The sequence below is a fragment of the Eumetopias jubatus genome, unplaced genomic scaffold (assembly GCF_037043125.1).
Source record: "Eumetopias jubatus isolate StellerSeaLion01/CBP00866 unplaced genomic scaffold, mEumJub1_p1.0 scaffold_13, whole genome shotgun sequence".
NCBI lineage: Eukaryota > Metazoa > Chordata > Mammalia > Carnivora > Otariidae > Eumetopias > Eumetopias jubatus.
In genome coordinates this window covers 72,639,441-72,659,044 of record NW_028274819.1, presented here as the reverse complement: position 1 = coordinate 72,659,044, position 19,604 = coordinate 72,639,441, and the positions used below count along the sequence as shown (strand labels likewise).

Sequence of the window (19,604 nt, the reverse complement as noted above, 5' to 3'; positions counted from 1 at the left end):
TATAGCAGTGGGCATAAGGAATGCAAAGGCTTGTAAGTGAAGCTTTCAACAGGGGGAGCTATTTATCTTTTCTCACCTTTTCTCTTATGCATTGTATAAAAATCCAGACCACATTGGCTGTGATCAAGCTAGGGTTAGACCCCAGGGCATGGCTTTAGTCTCCTCCTCTCATGCATGATGGGTTATAGTATACTTTGTGAACATGAAGTGGATACTGGGACTATCACAGAGGACAATGAACGATAATGTTAAATTTTTAAAAAATTAGATTTTTGTTTATATACTAAATTCAAAGAACAGTAAACTATAGAGAGATTATTTCAATTCCAGTCTTCTCTACTTAGTTGGATTGACAAAAATACTAAAATTTGGAGGAAAGTGGTCAAAAGGTACAAACTTCCAGTTATAAGGTAAATGAGTAATAGGAATGTAACATACAGCATGATGATTATAGTTAATACAGCTGTATGATACATAGGGTAGCTGTTAAGAGAGTTGATTCTAGGAATTCTTTCTTATAACAAAGAGAATTTTTATTTTCTTTTTACTGTATCTCTAGGGGATGATGGATGTTAACTAAATCTATTGTGGTAACCATTTCAAAATATATGTAAATTGTATACCATCGGGCTATCCACCTAAAACATATACATTGATGTATAGCAATTATTTCTCAATAAAACTAGAAAAAAATACTGAAATTCTCTGAGTCTTAAGGGCTTTATCCATTAAATGGGGGTAAAATAAGACCTCCTTATACTGGAACTATGAAAATTAAGATGTACATGGTGATATTATGAGAAAGTCCAATAGGTTCTCTTCAACTCCATATATGTAGGGTATTAAGATTGTTGATTCTTTATCCTATCTATACACATTGTGTCCAGGTTCTTTGCGCAATCAACTGGGAATTTATGTGTCCATGGTATTTGGTAAAGCAATATTACAGGCAGGTATTTATAAAGAGTTTTAGTAAGTTTTGCTTCTCACAAAATGCTCATACATCTTATTAATTCTCTAAGTATTTTTAATTTGGATAATCTTATAAGGACTAATCCAACTGTGAATTCTTTTTCTGAATGGCTTTATTGAGACGTAATTGATACATAACATTGTGTAAGCTTAAAGTGTAGAAGGTGATGATTTGATACTTTGATACACATATATCAGGGAATGATCACCAAATAAGGTTAGCTAACAACTCCATCCCATCACATAATTACCACTTTCTGTGTGTGTGTTGAGAACATTTAAGATGTACTCTCTTAGTAACTTCCAAGTGTATGATATAGTATTGTTAACTATAGTCACCATGCTGTATATTTAGATCCTAAGAACTTAATTTATCTTGTAACTGGAAGTTTGTACCCTTTGCCCAACATCGCCCCATTTCTCTCACCCCTGGTCCCTGACAGCCACCATTCTACTCTTTCTGTGAATTCTTAAGACGTGAGGACTAGATGTCAAAGTAGGACAATTTTATCTATCACTACCCAAATTTTTTTCCCCTATTTGGGGTCAGGTGCTACACCTCAGGTTTTCCCCTCTAATCTTAGTTTCTCTTCCTATCAAAGCCTCTATTTGACTCAAAGGGTATGTTTGTCACTTACCTTCTGAAACCCTGCTGGAATAAAATTTCTGCTTAGATGTATTCAATATGCTTTCACAAATGATCCTTTATTGCATCCTTGCATGTTATCACATGGATCTAACAGAAAAGAATAAGTCTACTAACAGAGCTGAACATGTAAGGCAAGGAACCATGCTTTCCTATAGAAAGACCATGGTAGAAACACTGTGCTACCTTCTGGAAATTTCAAAGCAGAGAGGTGCCTGTGGATGGCAGAGGCCAATATTCAATGACTGCCTACTCAATGCCACACTGTTCTAGATTATTTATCTGCATCTGATCATCTAATTCTCCCAACTGACTTGAGGCAAAGTTCTTAATATGAAAATTCAGAGATGTGGAACATTGAGAAACAGGCCTCGAGTCAAACAGCAAGATAAAACAGGACTGATACGGCCAGATTCACTTTTGTGCGTCCTTTCTATAAGAAGTTGCCTCCATAATAAAAGGAGAATATACAATGTAAAGATAGAAGTTAAGGTGGAGAGGCAGGACACTTCTCCAAGTAACTCTCAGTAGCATTATAAATTTCTCCATCAATCCCACTGAGTAAGACCTGCCTGCCCAGTCTGGAAACTTCCATATACCTGGTCTGTTGCTCTGGAGCTTTAACACTCATAAAAGACATGGTAATTGTTTAAAAGACTGTTTTCCATGTATATTTTCAAATATTCAATGTTCCTGGTCATTAGACTCAGAGTCCGGCAGAGAGCATATACCAGGATAAATGTAAAATGTGTCTAAAGATAAACTACTGTTTGGGTTATAGGGCTCTTTGCTGTCTGGTTCAGTACTACCTTTGAAAATTTACTTTCAAGTTTCTCATCTAAGCTGCTACTTGCAGATTTCAGCTGGAAAAATTGGCATCAAGTTTCCATTATCATGCTCAGAACAAAGAAATGTAGATTTTTTTAATGATTGGAATGTCTGGGAAATAGCCATCTCACTGATACTGTAGCAGAGTCTATCCATAACTCCTCTGTGTTGCAAATGCATTTGTTTTAGTAAGTGAATAATGAAAAATAAATTACTCTTTCAATGCAAAACTGCCTGAGACTTGAACTCATGTGTAAGAGCCTTTCATCATGTTTAAAGGTATCTAGTGGAAGTTAATAAAACAGTGGGCTCTATTCATTTTTTTAACTCATGTGAATTATACCTTAAGACAACAAGGTTGTTCCTGCCTTGGTTACTTTCCAAAAGAATCAATTTGAAAGTGAAAACTGTATCACAGTGCCTATTATGTTTTGAAATTTTATGATATGTACTTTGCAATTTGGTATTTGACTTACAATAGGGCCTAACCTATGCATGTGGAAAAGACAAGTATGAACACACCATTAAAAATGAGGCTTTAGGTCAACTGTGTAAAAACTAGAAGTACTCTGCCTTTTGAAAATGAATATAGTTGCGTTCTAAACTACCTACTCACTCTACTTCCTTGAAAATACTAATGCTACTACTATATAATCATAATACTGAAAAAGAAAATAAAAAAACTATTGAATCTGTTCTAAAATGAATAAAATCAGGGGTGCCTTGGTGGCTCAGTTGGTTAAGCATCTGTCCCTTGATTTCAGCTCAGGTTATGATCTCAGGTCATGAGATCAAGTCCCACATTGGGTTCTGTTCGCTGACCATGGAACCTGCATAGAATTCTCTCTCTCCCTCCGCCCCTCCTCCCTGGCATGTGCTGTCTATAAAACAATAGTGATTAAAAAAATGAATAAAATCACGGAGAAAGCCTTCTAATGTGATAACTAAATTTTCTGTCCTTCATCTTTCCCATCATCCATTCCAAATAATGTGCTTTAGAGTTCCATGCATGTGTATAAACATACACATACTCACACATATATATCTTCCCTAAACATCTTCTACTAGCTGAGTTTTTATAATTGTATAATTCTAGAATTAAGACTATTTTTGTTTGTTTTGTCGGTCTTTCTTTTTGGAGTGCTTCTGAAAGAGACATTTGTTTCTTCTGTTCTTACAAATTGTTATGATGTGTAACATTCCTACATGGAAGAACCATGATGTGGCTACTTATATAAAGCCATATGTCATGTTAGTGGCAAAATTGGAACTCAAAATATCTTTTGACCTCCACTTATGGTTTCATTTTGTGATGCCTCCTTTCCTGTGTGTCATTTGTGTAGCTGATGTGATATCCCAAGCAATTCACACAAGGCAGCTCTTGTATGATACACAGATACCTCCACCAACAGAACCACACTTCACACAGTAGTATAAGAAAAGTTTTCCCTCCTAGTCCATACTTTCCCAACCCATCATAACCATGATCCCCATAATAAATTATGGAGGTTATCACAATAATATGTAAAAAGAGCATATTTTTGTGTTTATTCTGAGTGCATTACCCAATGATCTTATTTCTATCCAGTGGAGAATGAATGGTCCCTTTCTCTTTCCTTTCCTGGTATACAGTTAAATCTAGTCATCTCTAGAAGCTCATGGCCTCCCTGCAACTGTCCAATGTTCAATCCTAAAAGTGATAAGACACTGTTTTTCAAGTATATATTACTCATAGTTTTTTTTTTTAAGATTTATTTTTATTTATTTTTTGAGAGAGCAAGCATGGGGGAGGGGCTGAGGAAGAGGAGGGAAGCAGACTCCTTGCTGAGCACAGAGCCCTACACAGAGCTCCATCTCACCACCCCGAGATCATGACCTGAGCTGAAATCAAGAGTTGGTGCTTAACTGACTGAGCCACGCAGGAGCCCCGAGTTTATTTTTATTGTTCACCCTACTCTTCCTTTTGTTTCTAACTTCAAATCTACCAAATCACAAAATGTAGGAACTGGAAAATAAATGCTTGAGAATTCCTGTTAATATACTGTGTAGAGCCTGCAATGGCTCACTGTTCTACATAGACATTCATGGCTTAAGTCAGAAAAACTGAGTGTCTTTCTTGGCTGAAGACTCACTCTTCTCTTTCCTCAGTCCTTTTCTTGTCTCTTCCATCAAACATCCCAGTAATAAAAATGGTTCTTCACAATTTTGTTCCACTGTGAGTTTGAAAGGTTATCTTTAAGGCTTATACTAGCTACCAATCTCATGTTTTATACTAACATAGTTATATTTTAGGGATAAAGCCAATTACTAGGATTGCAATGAGAACCAACCAATATTCTACTTTATGTTACTCCTTTAGGTTATTTTTTTTTCTTCCCCACACAGATTAATTATTATGTTTCGTTTTGTAGGTAGGATCTTTCCTGTCAGGACAAATCAAAGGTTCACCTACCCAGGCAGGTAATGGGGGTATGTGGGCTCCTGGGAGATAGGGCAGTAGAGGCTAAGGGGAGACCACAAGATGAGAGGCATCTTATCTGATTTCCTGCTGCAAGATACAGGTGAATATAAATGCCAATGGCTCTGATGGAGTGTGGTGCCCAGGCACGGGTGGAATGGAGTCCATTGTGTGTGCGGGGTTTGGGGGGTTGGGGGGGAATGTACAGACTTCAGAGCCAGCTTATCACAGTGCCCCTCTGCTCCCAAACAGTGTTGGGTCCTCCTTCTTAGCTGCCGGATGCTGCATCCTAAAAGAGGAGAAACTTGGGAAGAAAGCCTTTGAGTAGGAGCCAAGTTGTCTGAACTTACTCTCTGTGCCCAGAGGAAAGGGGGACATGGTTTTGCTTTCTGTGAAGAGTGTGCCTGATGGGAACCCAGCTCCTAAACGGTACTCAAGGGAGAAATCTAGAAGCAAAGAGAAAGAAACACGGATTTTGGGCACTCAATCCGTTCCTACTACGGGGGAGGACACCCAAACTCCGGGGCCCCTCCAATAGCAGCCTGAACACTGTGTGCCTCAACGTCCTCCTAACACCAAAACTGGGGGGTCTCTGCTAAGGCCTGGGGGCGGGCAGCTGTGGGTGATGCCCAGCTAAAGCAGCTCAGCCCCGGCGGCAACACCAGATCCAGACCAAGGTCGCCCTGCTTCCCTTCAGAGGACATAGGCTGGTACCCCAGAAGCTGCTGCGCGCCAGGACACAGCTCCAGCACGCGCTGGACCGTGGCGAAGAGCAGCGCGTGGAGCCAAACATGGGAGACGTTGAGCGAGTGCCTGGACGCAGTCTTGGCCTCGAGCTGAATGCCACGGCCATTGCCGTAGGTGGTGTTGTGGATCCAGGCCTCCAACTGCAGCGTGAAGCTCAGGGAGGGTAGCACCTTGAGCATGGCGGCCTTGGCAATGCGCACTCGGCTGCGCACACCTCACGCACCACCTGGCGGCAGGGGTCAGCCTCCACGCGTGTGCCATTGGTGCCCAACAGGATGCCATAGTCACGTGCCAGCGGCGTGCGCAAGCGCAGCACGGCCCAGGACTTGAGCACCAGGTACAGGGTTCGTTGGTTGAGCTTGGGATGGCTGATCAGCGAGTAGAGCACCTGCAGGTTGAAGAAGTGCACTTCCTTGAGCACCACGTTTCTGTAGGAGCTGCAGGCCTCCTGGGTCAGGCCGAAGGGCCGCCGCACCAATGGCGGCTGATACGCTGCCTTGCTGCTGACGGCGCCGCGTGGGGAGGCGCTGTAGGCAGGCTGCGGGCACAGTGCTGGGAGAGGTCTGACAGGTTGCGGAGCCACGGCAGGTAGGCGTGGAACGGGTGCTTGTTGCACAGGAAGACGGAGCGCACCAGGTCACGCACAGCCATGTACAGCTTGAACAAAAAAATTCAAAGTGAGTATGTCACGTATCTTGGGTAGCCTTCAGCCTCTCCATCAGCTTTTCTTCCATTCTCTTCTAGTTAGACTTCTATATTTCCCTTTATGGTTCCTTTCTGACTGAAATCTGAACCATTAACTAATTCATTTCTTGGTTTGTCTCTTATACCTGGTTTTCCTTTCTTGGAAACCTGCTTGACCCAATTAATTAGATCATCGTTTAGTAAACATGCAGCCCTAACAACCTAGTTTTGTCATCTACTGAGAACAAACCCATCTGTCCTTAGGGCCTCTCAGTAACCAAGCTTATGTGATTGCTATGTGAAACCAGAATGTCAGTTCCATCAGTTTACCCTCCATACATAACCATAACAAAAGCTGGAATATTATGTCTAAAATAAAGACATTCCAAGCCAAAAATTAGATACAAAGTCATTTGATGAATGTAGAATGAGAACAAGAAGACTGGATTGAAGTTAAGTGGCACTGGGCAAAATTTAGATAGTATAGTATAGTGCAGAGGCTCTTGGATTCACCTGTCAAATCTCAGCCTGAACAATTACTAGCTGGGATGCCTTAGACAAATTATTTAACTTCTCTAAACTGCAGTGTGCTTATTAGTAAAATGGGGATGGTGATAGTAACTAACTTCATATTAAATAATGCAGCATATGAAATATTTAGAACAATGTCTAACCTACACCAAGTATGATCCTATTTGTGCAACCTCACAGTGAGGTAGGTGGGGTCATCATAATTAGAAACTAAGGTGGTGGCTTCTTTCCTAGACCTCGATTCTATGTAGGCATGGACCATGCCAATATTTGTCACCAGGCCTCCCCTTTTATCTTTTCCAGAGCTGACCAATAATCTTTTTAAGTTACACATTGTTTTCTTTAAATCTGTGTTAAATATGTTAGTCAGTCTTTGCATGCCCGTGAAACAGTCTGACTCCTGAAGGTCATCTTGCACATCTGCTGGGAGCTACTCAGCATTGGGTTTTATAAATCTTAAGACGTGGCTATATTCCCCTACTTCCTCCTCTTTTGGAAGCCTTGTTATACCTCTGTGTATAAGACCCAGTATTCTCATGGTGACAACATTTGGATAGTTATACAGCGTCAGTACAAACTTTAGAAAAGATAAAAAGGTACAGAAAAAACAAAAAACAAAAAACAAAAAACACTGCCACAGAGGCTAGAGAAAATGCATTTCAGATCAGCAAACCGACCAGACAGACTCAGCATCTCAGTGGTCTGCAGGGACAAAACACAAAAGCATTAAAACAAACAAGCACACTAATCTTCTCAATCTCTTTAGTTTTTTTCTGGCCAAATTATTAAGTATAAGTATCTCTTCTATAAGGATGGCCTATTTATTTTTAAGTATTTTATATTATCGTCACTTGCCATTTTGGTTACAGTAGTAAATGAGTTACTTGTCACAACCAGTGAAAGCCCTATGTCCTAGATTTCTTTTGAAAAGTTTTTTTGAAGGTTGGAAATACAGCTGACAGATTTCTTATAAGATTTAGTTTACACCGGAGGAATTGGACATGTGTGGCTTAAGAGAATTTTATGTGCTATCCCAGGTGTCCCCAGACCCAGGATTTCAGGGTCAAAACTCTTATTCGAGGCACAGCAGACTTCTAAAACATCCACTTGAGTGACAGCTTTGGCTTTCATGCCATCAAGTCTTGACTAATCAGTCCGAAAATTGTGGGAATAAGACAAATGTAGACACATTGATTAATCGTGCCATCTGGAAAAATACTTGATAATTATTCTCTCTTAAAAAATATGGAGACATGACAGATAGATGGATGTGTCTATGTATATAATTTTAATTTTAATATTTACAGATATACATGCAAAATAATTCATTATTTCAGTATTTTCATTTCATAAATTGATATAAGAAGAGGAATTCCCCTCCACTATGCTCCTTCACATCCACTAGCACTACCACATACTTCTCACTTGTTTCATTCAATTCTGTAATACATGTATTTGCATGAAAACATGTATTTTCATTTTAGATAGTGTTCATAAAGTAATACTTGTGGAAGAGGGGTAAAAGCATATATTGTGATAGTGAGAGGATTAGTCAGCAAAAATCTTAACAATTTTGGAAATTTGGAGATTAAGGGTGAATGGGAATATAAAGCTCCTCTGGATACAGTACTCATGGACTTTGGTGAGAGTATTAGGAGAAGAAATGAGGTAATAGAATTGTAAGAACTTTCACCAGAGCTTCAGAAAAATCAACTCATGAGTGGGCTATACCTAAAGGAGTAAGATATCAATAGCACAGTAGACACACTAAATGAGACAGTCTAAGATTGTGAATGGTTGTAGCTGTAATACAATGCTACATGCATGGGCAGACCCTTTAATTTACCAGGAAATTAAAATCAAGGTATGACTATCCTTTACATGTTTTAATTACCACTTTTGGCTCCATGTAGCCTTTGTTGCAATTACTTCTGAATATATATAGTGAAAACTCCAAGTTGTCTGGCTGTCATTTTGGGGTACAGAAATTTGTCTGAAGTTGTTTTAGAAAGAGTGAAAATAGATTTTAAGTCCTTTTATTTTGTTCAAACAGCATTTAAATTAAAAAAAAATGTTTGAATCCACTGCTTAGGGAAAATCAAATAATTTTGAATCACAGAGGCTAATACGTGATAGAAATTACTGGGTATCTCTTAGTTATGTCATTTATATCAAAAGAAATGCTGTGACAGAAATTTCAAAGGGTTTCAAATTGAATATTACAGTTGGGAGAAAATGGCTTTCACAAAAATAAAGGCCAGAAAAAAGTAAAAATAGCATGATGTTTCTGTTTGCTGTGTAGTCCTGTTGGGTCCCTCAAGTGTTCAGAAATCTATCCCCGGTCTTCCCCTAATGGTTTTGAAAGGAGGCTGTTGACAGCTGTGATCAGCAACACCCTTTGCTCTCACTACTCTTTTGTTTCCTTTTTCTCTCTGCAGACACAGTCAGTTGCATCCTTCTGGCCCCTGTCCCCCAATATGGTCGTTCCTAAAGAATCTACTTTTAGGATGCTGTAAGTGACTATGTTCTTTTCAAAGGAGGTGGGAACAAATGAACATATTTGGGGAATATTGTAACATTTTTGTGATGGAAAGGAAGATGGTTTCTTCCTGTCTATGGGTTCATCTGTGAGAATTTGAGAAGGTTCATCTGATACATTTCAAATATTGCTCTCAAGTGTTTTACGACAAATGTGCAAGTTGATGGAACTGAATGGCAGCACTTTGGAAAACAACCTTGGGCTTATGTTTGTAAGGTATTTAATTTTACCCTGTGTCATGTGCAGATTCCTGTGCTGAGGAGGCCATCTTGCTTGCTTGTTTCAACTTACTGCCTATTAATTTAAAATGGCTTGACAATAAAGTGGAAAAGGCGACACTATAATTATTTTGCTTAATTTACGTTCATTGATGCAAAACCAGTTGCCACCACATTTTAACTCTATTCTCTGTGCATTTGTGAGTATTCATGATATTTTGATTTGGGTCTAATTTCGGTTGTGAGAGAAGAAGTGTGGTAGGATAGGAAGAACATAGATGATCTCTGCTGCAAAACTTCGTGTAATGGAAATCAGCAGGTTCAAGTTTTGAGTCTCAGTTTCCTCATGAAATCACTTTTTAATATTGAAGTGTGATATATATGAGATATAGACATATGAGATATATATAATCATTGTCAATGCATTTGAATCCATATATTCCTCTTAGTTTACTTCATCTTCTCAGATCTAGACTCTCCTGAAGAACAGAATAATGCCTATAATTAAGTGAAAAATTGTGAGGGATGATGATGAAGAGATGGGAACAAATCTGTCTATCCATGGATCCTCCACTTAAATACCAGTTTGGTTTTTTTCTGAGAAGATTGTATATTAGCAGAGGTCCAACAGACTAGTTCCAAAGAATGGGAAAGTTAATGAAAGTGGTAGGTCAGAGACTTGTATTAAAGAAGGCTAAGTTAAAGAGCACTCAGAGGTTACAGAGAGAGGAATGCCTCAGTCCTCAAGAAAATGAGTTAAGTTCAGCAGCTGAAAAATAAGCACTCTGGTAGTCATTAATGTGCTCAACAGATGCTTACTGAGGATCTATTGTGGGCCAGGCACATCTAGGGGATTCAAGGGGAAATGAACTAAGCAAAACCCCCTACTTTTGTAGGGCTTTCATTCTAGTTAGGGAGAGGGGAAAGCTGATAGTAATGATTAGGGTTAAAGAGTTAAAAAGAAAAAGGAAAAAGGGATGAAAGTATGAGTAGTGTAAGAAAGTGAAGTGACATTTAAATAAGTATCTGAAGGAAATGCAGGAGTGATATGGGAAGAGCATTGCAGGTAAAGAAGGTGAAAGTACAAAGGACCCTGAGGCAGAAATGCCTTGGATGCTGGAGAGGCAGAAATGCCTTGGATGCTGGAGAATGAGTAGACCAGCATGGCTACTATGATGGAATGATCCAGCAGGAGTAGTAGGAGCTGACATCTGAGAGGTAACCTGTCCAGAATACCCTGTAGGGCCCTATCGGTCATTTCCAGAGTTTTGTCTTTTACTTTGAGTGAGGTAAAAATTCTTTGGAGGATTTTGAGCAGAGGATTAACACAACAAGATAAAGTCAAGAAGTTAAAGTAAGATGGATGGAATCCACTAGCATATCCAAAATCAAGAAAAAAGGGTGCAACATAAGGGAAAAAGGGAATGTGGAAAACATTAATACCAATATAAGGGTTGGCATACACAGAGCACCAGTTCTTCCAATGGGACCTCCACTGTTTGTTGATTTATTCTTGATTCCTTTTAATGAAAAACAATTCTGAGTGTGCATGGTCTGCAAGTGAGTTGTATAGTCAGGAAAAAAGACAAAAGCAGAGTAGTTAGCAATAAATAAATATTTTCATGGTTCTCAATTGTCTTCAAGCCTTTGAAAGGTACCATTTCCTAATGTCTAGTCTTTTCATCTATCTTTACTGCAGATGCATGAACTAAAGAAAACTGTATGTGAGTCAGGAGGAGGAGATATGGAGAGTAGTTATTTTCAGAGAACGTATTACATTTGGTCCAGGCTGCATGCAGCTTGAAGATCTAGTTGATTTTACTTAAATTTTACACACAAAAAAATGATGCTATGAGATGCTGGTTGGGTTTTGCTAATTTTTAAAATGAAAAATGGAGCCATAACATTTTTGGAATTCCAGGCAATAATATCTAATAATTACTAAGCACAGAGGGCCACACATTATTTTATTTTTTTAAATTTATTTTATTATAGTAAGAATACTTAATTTGAGATGTACCCTCTTAATGAATTTTTAAATGTACAGTATGATTGATGATTGGTCAGTGTTGTCCAGGAATGTAGTTCTCACTTGTCTATTTTTGCTTTTATTGTCTGTGCTTTTTGTATCATATCCAAAAATATCATTGTCAAGACCAGTGTCAAGGAAACTTTTCCCTATGCTTTGTTATGGTTTTAGGTCTTACATTTAAATCTTAATCCATTTCAAGTTAATTTTCATGAGTGGTGTAGGGTATGGGTCCAGGTTTGTTCTTTTGCTTGTAGATGTCCAGTTTTCCCAGCACCATTTACTGAAGAGACTATCCTTTCCCCATTGTCTTCTTGATACCCTTGTCAAAGATTAGTTCACCATTTATGTATGATTTTATTTTGGGGCTCTCTAGTCTGTCCTGTTGGTTTATATATCTATTTTTATGCAGTATGAGACTAGTTTTGATTATGGTAATTTTGTAATATATTTTGAAATAGGAAGTGTGATGCCTCTAGCTTTGTTCTTTTTTCTCAGGACTGATTTGGCTGTTTATGGTCTTTTGTGGTTCCATTATGAATTATAGAATTGTTTTTTTCTATTTCTGTAAAAAAATGCTACTAGAATTTGGTAGGGATTGCATTGAATCTGTAGATTACTTTGGGTAATATGGACATTTTAACAATATCCAATCTATCCATGAACACAGCATGTCTTTCCAATGTATCTTCTTTAATTTCTTTCATCAGTGTTTTGAATTCTCAAATACAAGTCTTTCACTTCCTTAGTTAAATTGATTTGTAAGTATTTAATTCTTTTTGGTGCTGTTGTAAATAGGGTTTCCCTAATTTCCTTTTCAGATAGTGAGGTATTAGTGTATAGAAATGAAACTGATTTTTGTATTTGATTTTGTATCCTGCAGCTTTACTGGATTTATGTATTAGTTCTAAGAGGGATTTTTTTTTTTTTTAAATGGAGTCTTCAGGGTTTTCTATGTATAAGATCCTGTTGCCTGCAAACAGGAGCAGTTTTACCTTTCTTTCTCTCTGACTTAGGTGCATTTTAAAATTTTTCTCACCTAATATGTCTGGCTAGGAATTCCAATAAACTTTTCAATAGAAAGGGCAAGAGTGGGTATTTTTTCTGATCTTAGAGGGAAACATTCTATTTTTTTTCACCATGGAGTATAATGTTTGCTTTGGGCTTTTCTTGTATGACCTCTATTGTGTTGTGGTACATTCTTTCAATTCTTAGTTTGTTGAGAGTGTATCCTGAAAAGATGTTGAATCATGTCAGATGCTTTTTCTTCTTGTATTGAGATGATTATGTGTTTTTTATTTTTTGTTCTGTTAATATGTTGTATCACATTAACTGATTTTCTTATGACGAACCAGCCTCACATTTCAGGGATAAATCCCACTTAGATGTGGTATGTGATCCTTTTAATATGCTATTAGGTTCAGTTTGCTAATTTGTGGAGGATTTTTGCATATATAAATCAGGTCATTGGTTTGTCACTTTCTTTTCTTGTGTTGTCTTTGCTCTTGTGTCACAATAATGGTGGCCTCATGAGTTTGGAAGTGTTTCCTCCTCTGATTTTTGGAAGCATTTGAGAAGGGTTGGTATTCTTTAAATATTTAGTAGAATTCATCAGTGAAGCCATCTAATCCTGACCTTTTCTTTATAGGAAAACTTCTGATTTTGATTGAGGATTCAATTTCCATAGTAAGTATGGGTCTGTTCAGACTTTCTGTTTCTTCCTAATGTAGTCTTGGTATGTTATATGTTTCTTGGAATTAATCTATTTCTTCTGAATTATACAGTTTGCTGGTATGTAACTGTTCAAGGTAGTGCTTTATGATTCTTGTTTTTCCCTGTGCCACCAGTTGTAATGTCTCTTCCTTCATGTATGATTTTGTTTATTTGGGTCTTCTCTCCTTTTTCTTAGTTTAATGGTTTGTCGATTTTGTTTATCTTTTAAAAAAAATCAAACTGATGCTTTTCAAAAATCAAACTCTATCTTTTTCTACATATCTATAAATTTTCCACTTTTTCTTCTGTCAATTTCTAGTTTCATTTTATTGTGGTTGGAAAAGATAGTTGGTATGACATCAGTATTCTTGAAATTATTAAGACTTGTTTTGTGACCTAACATGATTTATCCTGAGGAAAGATCTGTGTTGACTTGAAAAGAATTTATTCTGTTGCTCTGGAGTGGAATGTTCTGTCTATGTCCTTTAGGTCCATTTTGTCTATACTATTATTTAAGTTCTCTGTTTCCTTACTGATTTTCTCTCTGAGGTTCTATTCATTATTGAAATTTGGGTATTGAAATCCCCTACCATTATTGTATTGCTGGTTTCTATTAAAATAGAAATAAATTCAGTTCTATTAATGTTTTTTCAGTTCTTTGTTCAGTTATATTAACTTTTGCTTTATATATTTAGGTTCTCTAATGTTGGGTGCATATGTATTTGTAATTATTATATCTTCATGGTGATTGACCCTTTTATCATTATATAACATTCTTCTTTATCTCTTGTAACAGTTTTCGATTTAAAGTTTATTTTGTGTGATATCAGTAAAACCACCTCTGCTCTTTTTTGGTTACCATTTGTGTGGCATGCATTTTACCATCCCTTCACTTTCAGCGTAAGAGTGTCCTTAAACTTAAAATGAGTTTTGATAGAAAGCATAAAATGTGTCTTTTAAAGTTTGTTCAGCCACTCTGTGTTTTTGTTCATAGTATACATATTTTTTTCTATTTTTTTTACACATAGTAATAAGTCCTGGAGATCTACTAGGTCAGTGCATGCAACTCTACTCAATTCCTTTTATCTTATTTTTTTTATTGTGCTATGGTTTAAAATTATCTTTTTAAATTTATTTATACATTTTTCAGTAATTTTTAAAAGTATAGTTGACATACAATATTGTATTAGTTTCAGTTGTACAATATAGTTGATTTGACAGTTATTTACATTTTGAAATACTCACCATAAGTGTAGCTCATCTGTCACCATACAAAATTATTACAATAGTATTGACTATATTCCTCATGCGGTACTTTCCATCCCCATGACTTTATATTATAACTGAAAGTTTGTACCTCTTAATCCCCTTCATTTATTTCACTCATTCTCCCACCCTCTCCCCTCTGGCAAACCTCAGTTTGTACTCTGTATGTATGAGTCTCTTTCTGTTTTTGTTGTTATTGTTTGCTTTTCGTTTTGTTTTTTTAGATTCTACATATAAATTTTTTACGTTTATTTATTTTTAAGTAATCTCTATGTATAAGTGAAATCATGTGGTATTTGTCTTTCTCTGACTTATTTCACTTAGCATTATACCTTCTAGGTCCATACATATTGTCCTGAATGGCACTGTATGTCTTTTGAGTAGGAAGTTTAAACCATTTACATTTAAAATAATTATTGATAGAGAAGGATTTCCTATTGCCGTTATGTTGTTTCCTGTTAGTCTTGTAGTTCTTTTATATTTTTTTCTCTTGATGTCTTCTTTTGTATTTTGTTGTTTGTGTTGGTATGGTTTGGTTTCCTTTTCTGTGTGCGTGTAACTTCTATAGGAATATTTTTGTGTATGTAGTTACCTTGGGAATTACATTATAAATCTTATATTTATAAGTCTATTTAAAATGATAACTCTATACTTTAACTTCTTCATCCCATGTATACTCTCTTATTGTTACCATAATTTTCATCTACTCATATGTCTTTTAACGTATTTCAGTTATAGCTATTTTTAATACTTTTGCCTTTTAACTTTTGTTAGAATAAAGTGATCTACCTACTACCATTACAGTAATAGTGTTCTGTATTTATCTGTATATTTGCCTTTACCAACAAGTTTCCAGATCAAATACGACGAACTCAAAGAAATCCAGATTGAGACACATTGTAATTGAATTCTCAAAGTCAAAGATAGAATTTTGAACATAGTAATAGAAAAATGAATTGTCACATACAAATGAATACCCATAAGATTTTTCAGTAAAAACCATGCATCCCAGAAAAATGTGGGATGATATATTCTAAGTTCTGAAAAACAAGCAAATAAACAAAAAACCTCCTAACCAAGAATATTATACCTAGAAAAACTGTCCTTCAAAAATGGAGACATAAAGTCTTTCCTAGATAAACAAAAGCTTAGAGAGTTCATAACCATTAGACCTGCCTTACAAGAAATGCTAAAGGAGTTCTCCAATTTGAAATAAATGATGGCAGGCATTGCTTTGAATGATATATACATGTATTATGTTTAATTATTATGACAATTATCATGAGGTATGTATTCTTTTTATATCTATTTATATGATTTATCTTTGTTATTTTTTGGCCATAGTATGTTTTAAATATCTTTTCTGTATTTTGGTAATTTTCCTATCATGAATCATAATTTCCCAGTATAGAAGCTAAAAATTGTTTTCCTAGCCTTCATTATATCTTATGATCTATTTTTCTCCAATTAGATGCACTCATAGGAGAAGGTAATATGAAGTAGGAGGTGTTCAGTTGACTCCATTTTGCTGGCAAAGAGGTAGAGGACAATGAAAATATTGCATAATAGTGATAAGGGGGTCCTAGTAATAGTGTCCTGTGTGTACTCATTGTCTAACACTGCAAGCTATGCTTTCTGGGGGCAGTGGTGATAGAATTTTGTATGTGAAATCAATGACCATTGATTTTTGCCATTAAAACTGGCTTCATACCTCTGATTCTGCATCTATACCGCTGAAATCTTTGAGTCTGAGATGCACAGTATCTTTTGAAGACAGAGGTTGGTAATGCCTGTTTTTGTAAATGAAGATTTATTGGAGTCACACCTATGAATTTATACATTGTATATGGCTGCTTTAGCTAGATTGTCAGGCTTGAGTGTAACAGAGACCATCTGGCCATGAGGTCTAAAACATTTATTCATAGCTCAAAGAGAAAAAAAGTTTGCCTTAACAAATACTTGCTTTAATAAATATTCTGTTTTAATAAATACCTTTCTGCTTTAGCTAGCTAGAGTGGGTTGTGTTGTGTGCAATTAAGACCCTGACAGATATAACCCATTTTAAAATTGAGGAAACCAGGCCACTATGCATTTAAGTAATATTCTCAAGTTCACATATATTTAGTAAGTAGTAAAAACAGTATATAAACCCAAGGACTCAAGTCCAGTGTCCAAATTTTTGACTAAATACTGTATTCCTTCTGTTGTATTTTATGCTAGCATTAGAGTTGATAATGTAAAGATTTGAGACTCTTGACTGAAGTTTTCAATTTTCATTTATATATATGCATCGGTAGAAACTTGACAAATTTAGGAACTTTATCAGTTTAGCTTCATATGTTTAGGGTCCAGCTCAGATAAAGGCTGTTTTAGTGCAGAATTTCTTAATCCTAGGTTGTGATTTGATATTAACATTTTTGTTTAAATATTGTGCTAGTTGTATTTAATAATTTTTTAAGCCTGATATTTTGCATAGGCTATTTTCCTTTTGGTTATTCTTAGTGAGACTAGTATTCTTCCAAAAGCATTTTTATTGTCAAATCTTAATGGATTAATTCAATGCCAGGTTGAATTTCTCATTCTTGCTTTCAGAAGCAAATGATGACTGTAACTAAATTACTTTGTTGAAGAAGCATAAACAGCATCAAATCACCAGGTGATGATAATGTCCAGTGTAATCTTTATGTAATCATAAAAAAGTGATTTAATGAAACTCAAAAATGCAAAAGTCCTAAAGTGTAATACATATGAGAGGACTTTTCCTGTCAAAATAAGAATTTGGGGAATGGACTTTAAAACATAAAAATAAAAACAAAAATGGTGTGAACTCTAAGTTCTGGACCAGTTTCCTCACCATCTGCAGCCAATTTGCATTGTCTGTGAATTCAATCAGACATCTTAACCATCTGTAAATTCCAGACTTTTCATACTGATTTCCCTCTAATTAATGGTATTTTATTTCATACTTCTCTATGTTTATTTGTTAGACCTAGTTTTAAAACCCCAACAAAGCAACTGGGGAAGGAGACTGATTCCTTATAGATAAAATATATGGACTTAATACTAGGACTCTTAAGTAACTAGAAATAATGGAATGAGAATTTTTGTCACTACAAGATGGCCAAAGTCATAAAATATTTAATCTGTTTACTCCATTGTAATACTCTATACACAGAAAAATGAATTTCTTTCATTATAAAATTTAGCAGACTGAAACAACATTATACCATTGACACATTGTCTGACTTTGAGGAATGAAGAAAAGAAACAAAGGTATTTTGGCTATTGATGTGTATCTGCTTTGAGAAAAGAAACAAAATCAAAGCAGCGTTTACTAGTTGAACTTCTTATTAACTGTCTAAATTCTGGTTATCTTTTAGGTCATATATGTACTAATTGTTGGAAGAAATATGCAATGGAAAGTATGATTTATGAATTTCTTTAATCATTTCTGGGAAAAATTTATGAATTTCTTTAATCATTTCAAAGAAAAATATAATCATTTCCAAGAAAAATATTCTCTCTCTTTACCTATAAATGAGAGATTGCTCCACAGGTTTTTGGAAGCAAAAACACTCAATAATCATATCTATGTAAAAAATCAAATAATATTTTTATTTTATTTCAAGTTGCTGAAATGTTCATGGGAAAAGGGAATTTCTTCACCTTTAGTTAATTTGCCTTCTTCTGTCAGTGGGACTTAATGTATGTAAGATTAAAGCTACCAAGTGGTATCACAGACTAGGTGAACTGGCTCTTTTATGTAAACAAAGCAGAGCAAAGAGTTGGTACTTCAGCTCCTTAATATGCTCTCTTTTTAAAAAAATGACAATTTCTTGTGTCTTGTCTGTGCTGCAAGGCCATCCTTCATCTTATTAAAATGTGCATATAATAATGCATGATGTGATTGAATGTCACTCATTTCGATCCCATTGATCACATAGTGTCTGTTAGTCCCAGCTTAATTTGTCAAGGTAAGACCCCCTAGTTTAATGATAGAAGCAAATAAGCTCAGTCATCTCACAATTCCCAAGAACAGAATCTGCTTTTATATTTTCTACACATTTTACTGTTCCTTGTAATTATTGAACTAAGTCCTCAATTAGCACTCTGTTGGGTTTGTTATTGTGTCTGAAGGGCCCACATGGCATAACCATGAAAGAACCCCAAATTGTACCACCATGTAACAAAGAACAAGCTATTAACTAGCTTTATTTTAATACAGATTTTATGGGGCACTTGAAAAATATACAAATCCATGTGAACAGCAACCATGAATTTGATATTTTGTTCTTTTCTTCTTGCTTTAGGAGTAAACATTATAACTCTCTTTTGTATTTGTTCTCCAACATAGTTTTCTTTGCTGGTACCGATACCACACAATATGTGAAATTTTACTTTAAAAAAATTATATTTATGAATAAAAGATAGGGAGGGGAAATAGACACAGATCATGATGACCAAGATCTTGGAAGGATAGAGCTTTGAATCACAATTGCAGGACGTTCTATCCAGCTCAAAAATGTTGATTTTCTTTTTAAGGTTTCTGATAACTCAGTATCAGGAGGATCTTTTTCCAATTTGCTGGTGGAGAGAGAGAGGGGAGAGGATTCTGCCAGAAAGAGTGGCTATTTTAGAACACTAAATCTGTAAGTCTTAGGCATCTCCTTAGATGTATGCTTCAGGAACATAATTCAGGGCTGTAGTGGGTTTGGAGTGAGAATCCTTTAAGTGACAGTGAAGTCTTTAGGTGTTGAGCTTGAAAGCAGCACCAGTGACACATTGATCTAAAAAGGCTCAAAAGGGAGAGTCATGATTCTTTAAGATACAGTGACTGATTCCGATTAAATCTTTGGGCTACCAAGGGAGCATTGTATCTGGCTCAGAATAAACACTGATGCTGAAATGCATTAAACTTTGGGAAACTCAAAGACTAAGTAGACACCTGGTGTTAAGCTCTTGTCCACTTTGAA

The 19,604-nt window shown here is 36.1% G+C and overlaps 1 pseudogene; it reads right to left on the bottom strand.

Annotated features, from left to right (window-relative positions):
• Positions 1-5,473: 5,473 nt before the first annotated feature.
• LOC114200884 (carbohydrate sulfotransferase 6-like) lies at positions 5,474-7,245 on the bottom strand (annotated as a pseudogene).
• Positions 7,246-19,604: the final 12,359 nt, after the last annotated feature.